Genomic DNA, 15,380 nt, shown 5'->3' on the forward strand with positions numbered 1-15,380 from the left:
AGTATATAGAGCCCGAGCAAGGCCGTGCTGAATTGCTTGTATAGAAATAAAAACAACAACAACAACAACAAATATCTTCAGGTTGCAATAACAATTTTATTTTTAATAAATCTTACATATTTCATATCATAAGAAATAGTTTCATTCATGTTTATATATATATATATATATATATATATTCATTCATGTTTATATATATATATATATATATATATATATATATATATATATATATATATATATATATATATATATATAAAGAATTACACGTAAATATTTTTACGAAAATTCGGTTTCTCTGTCAATACATACTCACGAACAATTAAAAAAATACAAGGCTGTAAAGGTAAAAACTATACTGTCCGCTATGATCAAAATAGATCACGATTTTTAGTTGCATCATGGTACCTTGATTTTCTAAATAAATAAATTTCAAATGTTTTTTTTTTTAATTTTCTTTATTTTTAGCGGTACTTTATTTTAAAAAATATAAAATAATAAGATATGTAATTTATTTTAGAAGAGAAGAAAATTACTTTTAAATTTTTTGAAAAACGCCTGGTTCGCGGCTAGTTTCGCCCATGTCGTAATAAGTGCAGGACCCGTATATACAAAGTTAGACGCATGTCTCTCGCCATATTATTAGGATTGTGGGTTATCATTTTTAGTTAATTTTTTTCTTTCTGTTTGGCCGATCATTTACCAAATTACATTTAAGGTATGAAAAATTGTTTCTCCGTTATCCTTTTGCTTCGTATGTCTTCTTGTTTCAATTACTTCGGGTTTTTTCTTTTTCTTTTTTGAAGAGCGCTAACCTTCTATAAGAGTGCGCTTTTTTTTACTAACTATAAAAAGTACCGGCTTTTCGGCGCTCTTCTTAATTTTAGGTCTGTTTGTAAATATTAATGAAAATAAACATTTTATTCTAAATTTTTTTTTTCTTGTAATAAGCAACATTTTAAAATGTTTTCGGGTTTTTAATACTTTGTTTACTCGTCAGCTGTTAATTTAAAATAAACGTTATTGTTATGTTGTTGTCACCCCCCCCTCCGGAAATTCGACGCACTTTGAAATTAACCCCAAAACCATTCATTGGCGGTTTTTCTGTAATTATTTTTAACCACATAAAAAAAATATATTTATAAATAAATTTTGGATTTTTAAAAATTTAATTTAATTTTTTTATATCATTTGATCCTGTTAAACGGACTCGCTTTAAGCCTAATTTCTGAGATAAGGTTGGATATAGTAGTTGTGAATGATATTAATTCATTTATTTGAACGAGCGCGGTGTTTCTTCTTGTGATTTAGTTTTGTTTGTTTGTTTTTGTTTGTTTGTTTTTTTCATTTTATAATTAATTTTTATAAATTAAAAAACAAACACTATAAATTGTGTTAAATTTGAATAAATTCTCATTGAAGATGTCGGGGTTTTGGTTTTGTTTTTTTATATATAACAAGTGACCTACATCCTCCATATTGGAGATGATGCGCTCTGTAGATGCATCCTAAGTGCGCTTAAACCTAAGACCTATATACATATTTATATTTTCTTGATACACATAAATAGATAACGAACTTCTTAAAATAAAAGTAAACGATTCAACCTTTTCTTTTATTTTTTTAATTCTGTGAACACATAAAAACTGATTTTAAATATTTTTACTTTCACTTTTTTTTCGGGTGCATTTGCAATTCAGGCTTATTATTAAAGTTGCAAAACAAATTGTATTTTGATTTCCATATTGAAGAAAAGAAATGTATATTTAGGTATGTAGTTTAAGGCGAATAAATGTTCGATTGTGGTTGTAAAAATATTAAATATGATTAATGAAAATCCGATTGGTTATTGATACCGGCGGTATTATTGAATAAATCGATTTTCATTGTATAATGTCACTTATAATGTGTGTGCGTGCGTGTAATGGTATTAGAAGTATTGAGACAATCAACAGGTAATGTTTTAAACAGCCTTATAAATGGAGAATTTAAACGAAATAATTCCGCTGTTACTGTTAACATCTGAGTTGTTTTATTCAAATTCTTGATTGATGAGGCTAAAATCATTTACTTAGAGATAGATCTAATTGATTATTTTGGTTTAAATTATGTTTATATTCTTTGTTTTTGTTTTCAGCTTCCGGTACTTTTTTGTGTGGGTGGGAAGAACACTGATTTTTTTTTTCATTGTCACACCCACTCTCCCTTTATTCCGTTTTTTTTTTTTTTTTTTCAATTAATCTTCGCTTTTTCCTTCAGCGATATATTTTTTTATATAATTAAAATAATTAGTCAAATCACTTATTTTCATGTTTAATTTAGATCCCGTCATAACTAAGTTTTTTTTTTTTTCACCAAGATTCGACCGTTTTATTTGAATAAACGACTTCTAATATAAATACATTTTTTTTATGTTCTTCTTTTTTCTGGACATCTCTGCCCTTTTATTTTTAAGTACAAATAAATTTCTGTTCAGTATTTTATTTATTTTGATGTATACAGTAAAATTAATTTTCTTTAAAAACCGAAAATCCTGAAATCAAATCTTGTAATTTTTGTTTTCGGGGTTCTCTCTCTCTCTCTCACACACACACACACACACACACACACACACACACACACACACACACACACACACACTCTCTCTCTCTCTCTCTCTCTCTCTCTCTCGCCCACTTTTCTTTCAGTCTTTCTTTTTCTCTCACTCTGTATCATTGTCTATCTCTATGAAGTGTTTACATCTTTATTAGCTGTTTTATTCAATCCTGTAAAACATTAAAAGAAATAACCTGACAGAATTTAAGTAGTATATAATATTTAATAATGTATATAAATTCATATTACGTACATATTTTTCGGTATTTCCTGCAACAATACATGAGTAAAGTTTAGCAGTGGTATAAAAATATACTTCCGCCTTAAGTTTATTTTATACTGCTACTATATATGCTATGCTCTCCCTCTGTATCGAGAACTGTTGAACTGAAAATACACACGTGGTTATATAAAAGTAGAGCTGTGTATGTGTATTTCAGCAGCTTTCTTTTATTTAAGCAAGGCCGCTGGAAAAATGGCGGGATCCTTCTATCGATCCAGTAGATATCTCACTGCTGATGCAATTCTCTAGCTATATAACAGCCAGGTATGTCCAAAGATGGAGTACTGTTGCCGCATCTGGGCAGGACTGAGCTGCTAGAAAGGACTTATCCTACCTTGATAGAGTTCAAAATAGACATTGTAGCCTCGTATATGTCCCTTTCTCTTCCCAAGATTTTTTTTTTTTTTACAGTGATCACCAGTCACCACTTATCAAGGCCCGGAAGCCACTCAGGGATAAGGGTTATTGCAAGTACATTACGTTAGTGTGAAGATTTGATGAAGTGTTTAATTAAGGGGGCGGTTCATTAGGAATTTGTTAACATTGGACTTGAAGACATCCAAGTTGTAGTCCGGAGGGAAGCAGGAAGACGGAACAAAGTTCCACAGGCGTGCAGTTCAGTTCTAAGAAAGAAGCTTTGTTCATGGAATCCGCGTTTTGATTTTGTTGCGAGTTTGCTTTATCGTTATTTTCATGGAAAGTGCTCGACTGAGCTTCAATCTATGGTCTCCCCTCACCAAACTTTCACGAAACACTCGTCTAGCTGAAAACATTATCAATAATTCCCCCTACTCTTTATCTGGCCTAAACCTAAACGTAGATTCCATGAACAAAGCACACCTCAGGTGTGTGCCACAGTGCCACACCTGTGGAACAACTGTCTTCCGTTTTCTCTGCTTTCCAGCTGACTACAATATGGTTGTCTTCAAGTCCAACGTAAACAAGTTTTTTATGAGCCGTTCCACTTAAGTTAACAAATTTACCGAATTTCCTTTACTATCAATTATTATATTGTCCAATTGACACACTTTAATCCTTATCTTCGAGTGGCCTCTAGGCCTTGATAAGTGGTGATACCTATGTAAAAAAAATATATACTCATTGGTAGGTGTATCGGAATTTTTGTAGGAATTTTTGACACCCCTAACACGAAACTACAAATAAAATATTAAAAAAACTCGTAATTTCTCTTTTAAAGGTGGGTTGTTTATTTTCTTTATGGATTATACTTCCAAAATAAACTATTAAAGTTGTATAAAAAGTAATAGAAATATTTTTTAACAAATAGTAATGAAATTAATTGAATGTTACGAGTTCAGTATTTTTCAATTTTTAAACTTTAAAAATCTATCAAAATTTTTCTATTGATTCTATTTTTACGATATTTTCAGGGTCAATGTGAAATTTTATGCTCTTTCCAATAAACCGAATATAATATTTTAGACAAACGTTTTTTTTTTAATTCACGCCCCCCCCCCCCAAAAAAAAAGTAGTGTTTTTTAGAAATTTACCTGTAAAGTCCGAAGTTTAAAACCTTTTTTTTTTTTTTTTTTTTTTTTTTTTAAACCGTTTGTTTTTGTGTGTTTTTTTTCAATGAAACCTTGGTCGTTGCTCCTTTAATTGAAAAAAAAAAATTAGGGCTTGAATGACATTTTTCGAGGAGTTATAAGCTTCGAAAGATGGCGGGTGGAATTATTCAATAGTTTTCACGAAATTTCTGACATTGCTAACTCATTAGGCGTTGAGTTCCATGGCGACCAGCAGAAAAAAAATAAGCGTCGCTCCCTTCCTGACGCATGCGCACGTAACGATTATTTGTCACATTTATTTATTTAGAAAAAGTTTTACTCTTTATGAATATTAAAAGGAAAAAGTTACTAAACATTTATTAATAATGTCTTACTTTTACAGACAATTGTTTTTTAATTTCTTTTTAAATGACGACTTTTTATCGATTTTTTTTTTAAATAGCATTTGCGGATGGGTAAAAAACGAAAAAAATAACTAACCCATTTACTGATAATTTCTCACTTAAATTAAATGTTATCAAAGTCAAGATAAGTTACTTTTCTACCTAATTGGATACGTTTTTGTGTTTTTCTTTAATGTAAAATGTTTATCTGGTTCGAAAAACGAGTAATGTTGAACGCTGCCAATAAGTCGTCATTTAAAAAGAAATTAAAAACAAATGTCAGCATACCCATCCGCAAATGCTATTAAAAAAAAAAGTCGATAAAAGTCGTCATTTAAAAAGAAATTTAAAAGCAAATGTCTGTAAAAGTGAGATATTATTAATAAATGTTTAGTAACTTTGGTATTTTTTAGATTAGGCCCACGCCCCACCTCCACAATTTTCTTTTAAATGACAACTTTTATAGGTTTTCGACTATGCTGACTACGAACATTGCATTGAAAATTTGCGGAAATAATTAGTTATCGAGATATAAAAAGTTGTATTATGCATTTTATTTTTTGGCGGCCATCTTTTTTTACGCACGTGCAATGTCAGTCAGAGATGAGTAGATTTGTTTATGGCGCGCATGCGCGTAAAAAATGGCCACCAAAGAATACAATGCATAATACAACTTTTTATATTTCAATAACTATTTATTTCTGCAAAATTTCAATGCGATTTTCGTATTCAGCATAGTCGAAAACCTTTAAAAGTCGTCATTTAAAAGAAAATTGCTGAGGTGGAGGTGGACCTAATCTGAAAATTTACCGTAACTTTTTTCTTTTAATATTCATAAAGAGTAAAACTTTTTTTTTTAATAAATAATGTGACAAATAATCGTTACATGCGTATGCGCCAGGAAGGGAGCGACACTTTTTTTTTTTTTTTTTTTTTTTGCTGGTCGCCATGGAACACAACGCCCAAGGAGTACCAAAAAGTTGTTAAACATAACATTTTCAGCTTTATCTTATTTTTTCGAATTGTGTGTGTCGAAAAATATTCATTTTTCGTCGAATCGTCTCCAGGTGATGAAAACAAATGAACGTATTAAAAGCTGAAAAACATTGTTTACCTTTCTCTTGGAATTGTATTGGTTCGTTCTTTCTGACGTCTTTTTCTTTCTTTTTTTTTTTTTTCACTTGTATAAGCAACCAGAAGTTGAAGTTTTAGTGATATGTATGCCTGAGCGGCAGATTTGCGGTTTAGTTGTACAAATATCCTCGAACCAGGTAATAACTAAAAGAGACACTTCAAAGGGTCGACACCGGTATCTTAGCAGAAGCTTTTTTTTTTTTATATATACATGTTTCATAAACATTAAATGGGTAAAATATAATCACATAATTATTAAAAATGTGATCGATCATGTTATAAAAATTTAAATCAACCCCGTTGTTTAACAAATAATGCAAGGTGAAGTTTTAAAATGATTAAATATATTTTATTTTATAATTTAACATTAAAAACATTGAACAATAAAAATACAATTTTGGGTACTTATGTATTTTTTTGGTACTGTGTTAAAATGTTATTTTGAAAGCCATTCTTAACATGGGGAGGGTGTTCTTTTTTTTTTGTTTTTGTTTTTTTTTTGTAACTATTGTGTGCTTCCACCTTACAATTAAAAAAAAAAAAAAAATCGTGAAACTTTAATTTAACCTGAAAAAAAAAAAAAAATTTATTCGTACCAAAAATGCCAAAGCGGCAAATTTTGGTTTAATTTTACAGTATTGTTCTCGGGTGCATACGATGGGAGATGGGTAATATCCATTGAAAGCGTATGGTGGTTATATGAGACAATAAAGCTGTGTATGCATTATAAATGTTTTGTTCTGTATCTTATGTTATACATTAGTACATTAAGGGTCATTTCGAGTTAAAAGTTTATTTACTACACCCATTTGAACTAGAGAAAATCATGATTTAAATGTGTATGTCTCGTCTAAATAACTAACGATAAATATCTAATATGGCCGACCAAACAGAACGGGTGATCAAAATGTCAGATCGAGCGTACCGGAAAACGAAATGAGACCAAATTGACAACTGGCCTTTTTTTTTTTTTTTTTTTTTTTTTTTTTTGCTTAAACTTTGCGCTTTTCGGATTATTTGGTTGTGTTTTATTTTCTTTGTGGATATTTTTTTTTTTCATTATCAAGGCCAAGAGGCCACTCAAGGATAAGGGTTAAAGAGTGTACAGTAGAAATTGGAAAATATAGTAATCATTAGTTTTTGCCGTTTTGTTGGGCGGGGGGGCAGAGATTATAGTTATAGGTAATTATTAACAACAAAATTGGTGTAAGTTCGTAGTCAGCATAGTCGAAAATCTAAAAGTTGTCATTTGATAGGGTATGGCATAAAGGTTTACTTCACAAGATCTCTAGCTATGGTATAGCTTAGGCACCGTCAAAAATGGCTGAAAAATCAAGTTGTTTTTTAAAACGAAATTACGTTTATTAAAATCCATTATTTCTGAGTAACTTTTTTTTTTTTTCCAGAAAGATAAAACCCTGAATTTTATCATATAGAAAGCAGAATAATGTAAAACTTTTTCTATTTTTAATTAAATTTTAAATGTTAAATTTTCCCCAAAAGTTAACAATTGGCGTTTTTTGTTTTGCACAAAAACGTATATAAATAAGTTTTTTTAAAAAAAGGTTTTTGAAAGAATTAATTTGTTTATTTCTTGTCTAACTAAGATTTAGGGTGATTTTCTATGAGAATATGCAAAAATATTATAATATAAGTACCTGGATTTCAAATAATCCCACTTATTCATATAGGCAAGCAGTTACTTAGAGTCGATTTCATTACTGTTTACATTTGTACTTGATAAAAAACAAACTACGGAAGACCAAACAGACCAAAAAAAACTTATTTTTCAGTGACGAAAATTTCAATGTATTATTAAGATTGAGACTGGCCAGTACCAGATGGGTGACCATTTGTATGAGTTTGGTTTTTAATGTGTATGTGTGTGGGGGGGGGGGCAATTTAAAGCAGAATTAAAAAAATTATTTTAGCGTGTTTGGTCCACCGTAGTCGAAAGGCGGCAAACGTTTCCAAACTTAATCGAAAAAATAATGATATTTTTAACACAAAGGGCACAATATTTATCGAATTTTTTTTTTTTTTTTTTATCGATTCTTCAAAGCATGCCCTGTTTAATAATGGTCATGCATTATTCGGCTCGCTAAAAAGAAATTGTTAATTTATTTATCAAAGTTTTTGAAATGGCTTTTTTGGTATAAATATTAAAAAAAATTTTTTTTGTTTTGTTTTGCTTAACTGAATTATTTTACTTGACATATTCACCGAATTTCACACTTCAAAACTCAAAAGCGGGATAATTAAACACAATCGAAGTTCTGATATTCAGACATCAAAATAAGGTATGCAAACAAGTTTTTTTTTTTTTTTTTTTTTTTAATCTATAATCCCGTCCCTTACAACAACACAATATGTTTTGTTCAGTTTCAGATGATTATTTTAAGCATATTTGGAACCCCCTCAAAACAAGGGGGGGGGGTGTAAGCAAAAAAAAAAATATATATATATATATAAATATTGTTTATGAAAAATAAGTACACTGCTATAAAGTTCATTCTTCTCTTAATAATCGCTGAAAATTTCGTATTGATTGGATAATTACCTGATTTTTGGTAGCTGGAAATGTCTTCTCAATTATTAAATCATTTCTTTCTGATAGGTTCATAAGAGTAGTAGTTGAGGGGCAAAAACCAGAAGCTCACAGTATTAATGCAGGGATCCATCCTGGGCCCAGCTCTTTTCTTTATTTTCTCATAACCAACCGTACGCTTTCAATGGATATTACCGGCAGATGCTATCGTGCTATTTTTATATAGATTTTTTCTTCTTTTTTTTTTTCCTTTCCATTTTAAATTTTAGTTTCACGATACCTTTTTTATTATTATTATTATTATTATTATTGTAAGGTGGAAGCACAGAATAGTTACAAAACATCCTCACCTCTCCATTAAGAATGGTTTTTAAAATAATAACGTTATCATTTCATGGCACCAAAAAACATAAGTACCCAAAATTTCATTTTTATTGGTCAATGTTTTTAATTTTAAATTATGAAATAAAATATATTCAATCATTTTTAAAACTTCATCTTACATTATTTGTTAAACAACGTGGTTAATTTAAATTAAATTTTAATAACATGATCATATTTTCAATAATTATTTGATTATATTTTACCCATTTAAAGTTTGTGAAACATGTATATATATATTAAAAAAAAAAAAAAAAAAAGCTTCTGCTGGATACCGGTGTCGACCTTAAGTGTCCCTTTTAGTGATTACCTGGTTCGAAGATATTTATGCAACTAAACAGCAAATCTGCCGAATAATAAACTCACAAACCGTCTCCAGTCGCATATGTATCTGGGTACGACGTTAGGTGTCCACATCCTCCGCCATACAGTATACTGTATTACAGCGCTTGATATTCCCAAATAGTTACCCATCTGGTATTGACCAAGCTAAATGTTGCTTAACTTTGGTCATCTGATGAGTGGTGTGTCAACTTGATTATGACACAAGTGGATTCAAGTGGAATGAATTATTGATTTTCAGACAAAAATCTGTGATTCTCTTTTTGTTTGTGTGTTTTTAATTTAAATAGTTAATAAATTTGGGAAGTACGTGAGTCATTTTAATTCATAGGTCTCTTGCAGAATTTGACCCAGATTCTCGGGATTTTCCGTCAATTGTGGCTCTGGCTCGACCGGTAATCACTGGATTAAGCCAAGCGTTGTTCAAATGTTGAAACGCTAAATCGACATTGTAATTTTGGTACTCCTGCATAGAGTGATCCGTGCTGAAATAATAACGTTATTATTTAAAAAGCCATTCTTAACATGAGGAGGGTACTGTGTTTTGTACCTATTCTGTACTTTAATCTTACAATTGAATAATAATAATAATAAAAAAATTAAAAAAACTTTAATTAAACGTAGAAATACGATTTTAAAAATAGCGCGGACGGTGAGACCACTCTCTGCATTAGCACCGTAATTTTAAATTATGTTTGCGGTGATAGAGAGGTAATTTTTCTGTTCATTTTTTTTTTTTTTTTTACAAAAAATACTTTGTAAATTTTCTTGAATAAAAACTTTTCTGTACTTTCTAACAATTTACGATTTTTTTATAAGTTTTTTATTTTTTTTAACTTATAAAAAGAAAAGGAAAAAAAACGTTTACTGCCATTTTTTTTTAAAGTAAATTTTTGCAACAAAAAACAATAATACTTAACAATTTACGGATAAAAAAAAAACAATCTTTTCTTGAAAAGAAAATTTTTGTTAGAAATTGCGAAAATAAAAGTAAATAAACAATACAAAAAGCGACTTTTCTTGAAAAAAGATATATATTCAGTAAATTCACAGTAGATTTTATTGCATTTTTATCCTTTCCCGGTTTATTTGCTTGGAAATTCGTCTGCGTCTGTTACTTTGTTCGCCTTGGTCCGGTGACTGCCGGTCGAGCCCGAAACATAATTGACGGAAAATCCCGAGGATCCGGGTCAAATTCTGCAAGAGTACCCTTATTTTGGTAAATATCCAGATACGCTACAACAGAACACCAACCACTCTAATTTGCTTTTTTATAGGTAGTTGGGATACATCAGTAGAGGCGCCTCGGGCGATTATCAATAAACTGAAAAAGAGAAGGTAAAACCTGGGAGCGTTTGACCTAAAACCTCATAGTACAAGCAACATAGCGCAGTTAACAAGAAAAAAGGCCATTTCAGAAACCGGCTAGACTTTGTTCAAATTCTATTGAACAAACAGTGAGTGCTGAAAAAAAAAAAAAACCGCTAAAATACAAACTATACCAATGAGGTCATTTTAACGAGCGTCCGTTTTCCGCCTAAAAATCCCTCTCAGCATTCTTATCTCACGACTATAAATCATCTTCCATTTATTTGTTGAAGGATGAATGTCGCTGAAGTTTAGCAAAAAGCAAAGATAATTAATGTTTCGTTTACTAAATAAAGTTTCTTTTCTTCCCTCCCTCTTTCGTAGAATTGTTGCAGTTGCACCTAAACAGCCACAAAACCAACCATTGACTAACAAGTTCTCCCTCGCCCGCTTCTTTGCACTTTTGCTGCCGTTTAAGCTTTCACATACCTCGCCACAACCCCCCCCCCCCCCCCCCGACTCTCTTTATTTCGCATACTTGACTGAGAATTTTTTCTTTCTTTTCTCCATCCTCTTCTTCACTCCGATGTAACTACAACTAAACCTTTCATTAATTTCCGTATAAAAAAAAAATCTGCGTTTTAGTTCGAAAAAAGGGCGATATTTATAAAATTTGCAGTTTCAATTCGATTTATTGGCGGACGTTTTTGAGAGTGCCCCCCCTTTTAAATTCCACAATTTTCACTTTTTTTTAAAACTTTTTTCCCGTAAAAATTGGTCGTAAATATTGGTTTCAGATTATAAAAAATAAATAAATAATTAATTAATAACTTGAAATAACTAATTAATAACCATGATGAAAAAAAAAAATGGCAACGTTCTCTGTGACCGAAAGGTAGGGGTTAGAACGGAGGGGTTAAAAAAAAAAAACGGGAAGATTTCTTAACCCATCTCTTCCCTCCTCCCATTCTCATCAATGTATCTACCCCCTCCTTCTCTCTTTCTCTCTCATCTATGTATGTATCTATTCACTGTGGTCACAAAGTCCGTGTTCAATTTAGTACAACGTTATAATTGAAAACTGAACCCCCCCCACGAGAATAGTTATAAAAAAAAATTTTCAATTTTTTTTTATAATCTGAAACTTTAGTCTGTAATCGATGATATTAATGAAACTCTTGTCATAAGATTCCCCTTCCCCTCTCTTTCTCTCTCTTTCTCTCTCTTCCTCTATCTCTCTCTCTCTTCCTCTATCTCTCTCTCTTCCTCTCTCTCTCTCTCTCTCTTCCTCTCTCTCTTCCGCTTTCTCTCTTCCTCTCTCTCTCTTTCTCCCTTCCTCTCTCTCTTCCTCTATCTCTCTCTTCCTCTCTCTCTCTCTTCCTCTCTCTCCCTCCCTCTCTCTCTCCCCCTCTCTTTCCTCTCTCTCTTCCTCTCTCCCTCTCTTTCTTTCTCTCTCCCTCTCTTTCTCTCTCCCTCTCTTTCTCTCTCCCTCTCTTTCTCTCTCCCTCTCTTTCTCTCTCCCTCTCTTTCTTTCTCTCTCCCTCTCTTTCTTTCTCTCTCCCTTCCTCTCTCCCTCTTCCTCTCTTCCTCTCTCCCTCTTCCTCTCTCCCTCTTCCTCTCTCCCTCTTCCTCTCTCCCTCTTCCTCTCTCCCTCTTCCTCTCTCCCTCTCTCCCTCTTCCTCTCTCCCTCTCTCCCTCTTCCTCTCTCCCTCTCTCCCTCTCTCTCTCTTCCTCTCTCTCTCTCTGTCTTTCTCTCTCTCTCTGTCTTCCTCTCTCATTTACAACATCCCCTTCATTAGGTACGCGCAAAAAAGTTGAGGGGGGGTGCAGTTTGAAATCCCGGTTATCATTATTTTTTTTTCTTGGGTTTCCGATAACTTTCTGAAAGATTAAAGCCTAACTAACGTTCATTTCCAAAAGGAAAAACATTAAAAAAAAAAAAAAAAAAAGTTATGAAAAATGTTTTCACGGCGACATTCAGAAATCGACAAGCTAAATTTTGTAGTTAAATAAAGCCATTGTAAAAATCCCTTAAAAGATAAATATTAGGTTTCTGGGTCTATTTCAAAAATAATTAGTAAAGTCCTAAGATATTGAATTAAAGTAAAAAAAAACAAAAAAAAAAAACTTAAGAATTTATTTTCACAAAAAACATAGCTTAATTAACCCCCAAAACGAGATTTTCGCTTTGCGCAAACAAAACAAACGAAGTCGTCTAAGAATGACTTCTACGGAAGCCCAAAATGCCAGAAAGTCAAGACTGTCTGAAAATGACGTTAGGTAGTTGAAAAGAGGCAAGGAGTTTTTTTTTTTTTTTTTTTTTTTTTTTTACAAAGGCATCACCACATTATCAAGGCCCAGAGGCCACTCAAGGATAAGGGTTAAAGAGTGTACAGTAGAAATTGGTCAATATAGTAATCATTAGTAATGAAAATTTGGTAAATTTGATAACTTATATGGAACGGCTCATCAAGAACTTATTTACTTTAGACTTGAACACAACCATATTGTAGTCAGCCGGAAAGCAGGAAAACGGAAGACAATTCCACAGGCGTGCAGTTCTAAGAAAGAAGCTTTGTTCATGGAATCTACGTTTAGGTTTAGGCACAGATAAAGAGTGGGGGAAATTATTGATAGTGTTTACAGCTAGACGAGTGTTTCTTGTGAAAGTTTGGCGAGGGGGGACCATAGATTGAAGCTCAGTTGAACACTTTCCATGAAAATAACGATACATCAGAGACAAACTCGCAACATCTCTTCTGTGAGATAGAGGTTGCAAGGAGGAGAAAAGGACATCTCCTACGAGGCTACGAAGTCTATTTTGAACTCTATCAAGGCAGGACAAGTCCTTTCTAGCAGCTCCTGCCCAGATGTGGCAACAGTATTCCATCCTTGGACTACCTGGCTCTTATATAGGTAGAGAATAGCATCAGCAGTGAGATATCTACTGGATCGATAGAAAGATCCCACCATTTTTCCAGCAGCCTTGGCAACAGATTTGATATACGTGTTCCATTTAAGATCAGGAGTAATGGTCAAGCCCAGAAGCTTGTCAAAACTTGAGGCCTCCTGAAGACGAGAGCCATTCATTTCAATTGATGACAAATGTGAATTAGAATGTTGATGATGTAAAGAGAGAAGCTTGATTTTAGATGCATTAAAAGTAACGAGCCACTCCTTTCCCCATTGTGCTGGCTTTCTTTCTTTTTTCCGCAGCCATGCATCCATACATTCCCCCCCCCCTCATGAACCTTTGTATAATTTTTACCACTTTTTAATTTAATTATTTTTCTGTGTTCTTGCTTTTAAATTTTTTTTTCAAGATTATATGAAACTTATATTATGCTGAAGATTACACATTCATTCAGACAAGGAAAATATTAGAATCTTACATAAAAATTATGCTAAAAATAATTTTTAAAAAAAAAAGTAGAAATATTTTTTGCAATTATAATTTGTTGTGTGAAAATATTTAAAAAAACAAAAAAAAACAAATCTCAATTCAATGATAATATCAGTAGTTTGAGAAATGAAATTTTTTTAGCGTTATATCAAATTCGTTAATACGGACTTTAGGGGCTTTTTTTTTTTTTGTAATATTCCTGAAAAAAAAATTTTTTTTGCTTTCATAAAAAAGCAAAAATAAATTCATTTATTTTTTCTTTTTACTACTGAAAACCCTAACTTTAGTAAAAGTGATTTTGTTTAAACAAAATATTACATTTGTACCAAAGTTCAAATAAAACTAATGAGTTGATTATATTCCATGATCATTATTTGATAAAATATTGAAAAATTCATTAAAATTGGTTAATTTCCTGATTTTTGGTGAATGTTTAATAAATGGAGGTCTCAAAATGTTTATACATTTTTTTTGAACATATATATATATATATATATATATATATTGACTGCATAAATTCCCCTCTAGACCAAAGTATTGTAGATTTACAATAACAGATGCCACATGTCTAGGTTATTAACCACTATCTTATGTAATTTTCGAACACAACTTAAGACACATTAAGTCATTAGAATAAAATGCTACATTGCATTCTAGGAGCAACACAATCACAAAATCTCTATAGAAGGGAGTTCCTATTTTTCTCTATGAATATTCAGTCCTCCCACTGCTATTAGTTGACACCGGGACCTATTCCACATTTTCTAACACTGCTTACATTGCACCTATCATAACTGATTATTAGCTACATACACATAACATAATCTTTCCATTACCCGATTACAAAAATAATAAATTCTCCCTTCTAAAAATCCGCCCCTTCTGATTGGCTCAGTTTTATCGTTCTACCCTGTAGTCTCCTATATAATATTTTGACTGCATAAATCCCCCTCCGGATCAAAAGTATTGTAGATTTGCAATAACAGATGCCACATACTAATGCACTACGTCTAGGCTATTAGCCACTATCTTATGTAATTTTTTAACACAATTTTAGACACATTAAGTCATTAGACTAAAATGCTACATTGCATCCTAGGAGAAACGCCATCACTATTGCAACATCTAAAGAGGAAAGGGTCCCTATTTTTCTCAATAGATATTTATTTATTCCTCCCACTGATACTAATTGACACCAGGACCTATTCTACATTTTCCTACGATACTTACATTGTACCTATCATAACTGGGCATTAGCTACATAAATGTAACATAATCTTTCCATTACCCAATTCAAAAAATGATAAATTCTCCCTTAGAATCCACCCCATCTGATTGGCTGAGACCGGACAATTCTGTTATTCCAGAATCCACTTTTTCATACATAAACACACACACGGGTACTTCGTCAGGTGGTAACTGCGACGGATAGGAACTTCGAATCTCCTAACGGCATTCTCTGCAATCACTGCTA

General features: G+C 31.9%; 1 protein-coding gene across 2 annotated transcripts in view; it reads left to right on the top strand.

Annotated features, from left to right (window-relative positions):
• Window positions 1-560: 560 nt before the first annotated feature.
• LOC145247434 (heterogeneous nuclear ribonucleoprotein Q-like) overlaps window positions 561-15,380 on the top strand; it is a 110,286-nt gene continuing 95,466 nt past the window's right edge. The window contains exon 1 of one of the 2 annotated variants that reach the window (XM_080109198.1): window positions 561-718. The gene's annotated coding sequence lies outside the window, so the exon portion shown is untranslated. The remainder of the gene's footprint in view (window positions 719-15,380) is intronic. The other variant, XM_080109197.1, reaches the window with a different exon arrangement.

The sequence above is a fragment of the Euprymna scolopes genome, chromosome 25, assembly GCF_053919585.1.
Source record: "Euprymna scolopes isolate OS-2025 chromosome 25, ASM5391958v1, whole genome shotgun sequence".
NCBI classification, from domain to species: Eukaryota; Metazoa; Mollusca; class Cephalopoda; order Sepiida; family Sepiolidae; genus Euprymna; species Euprymna scolopes.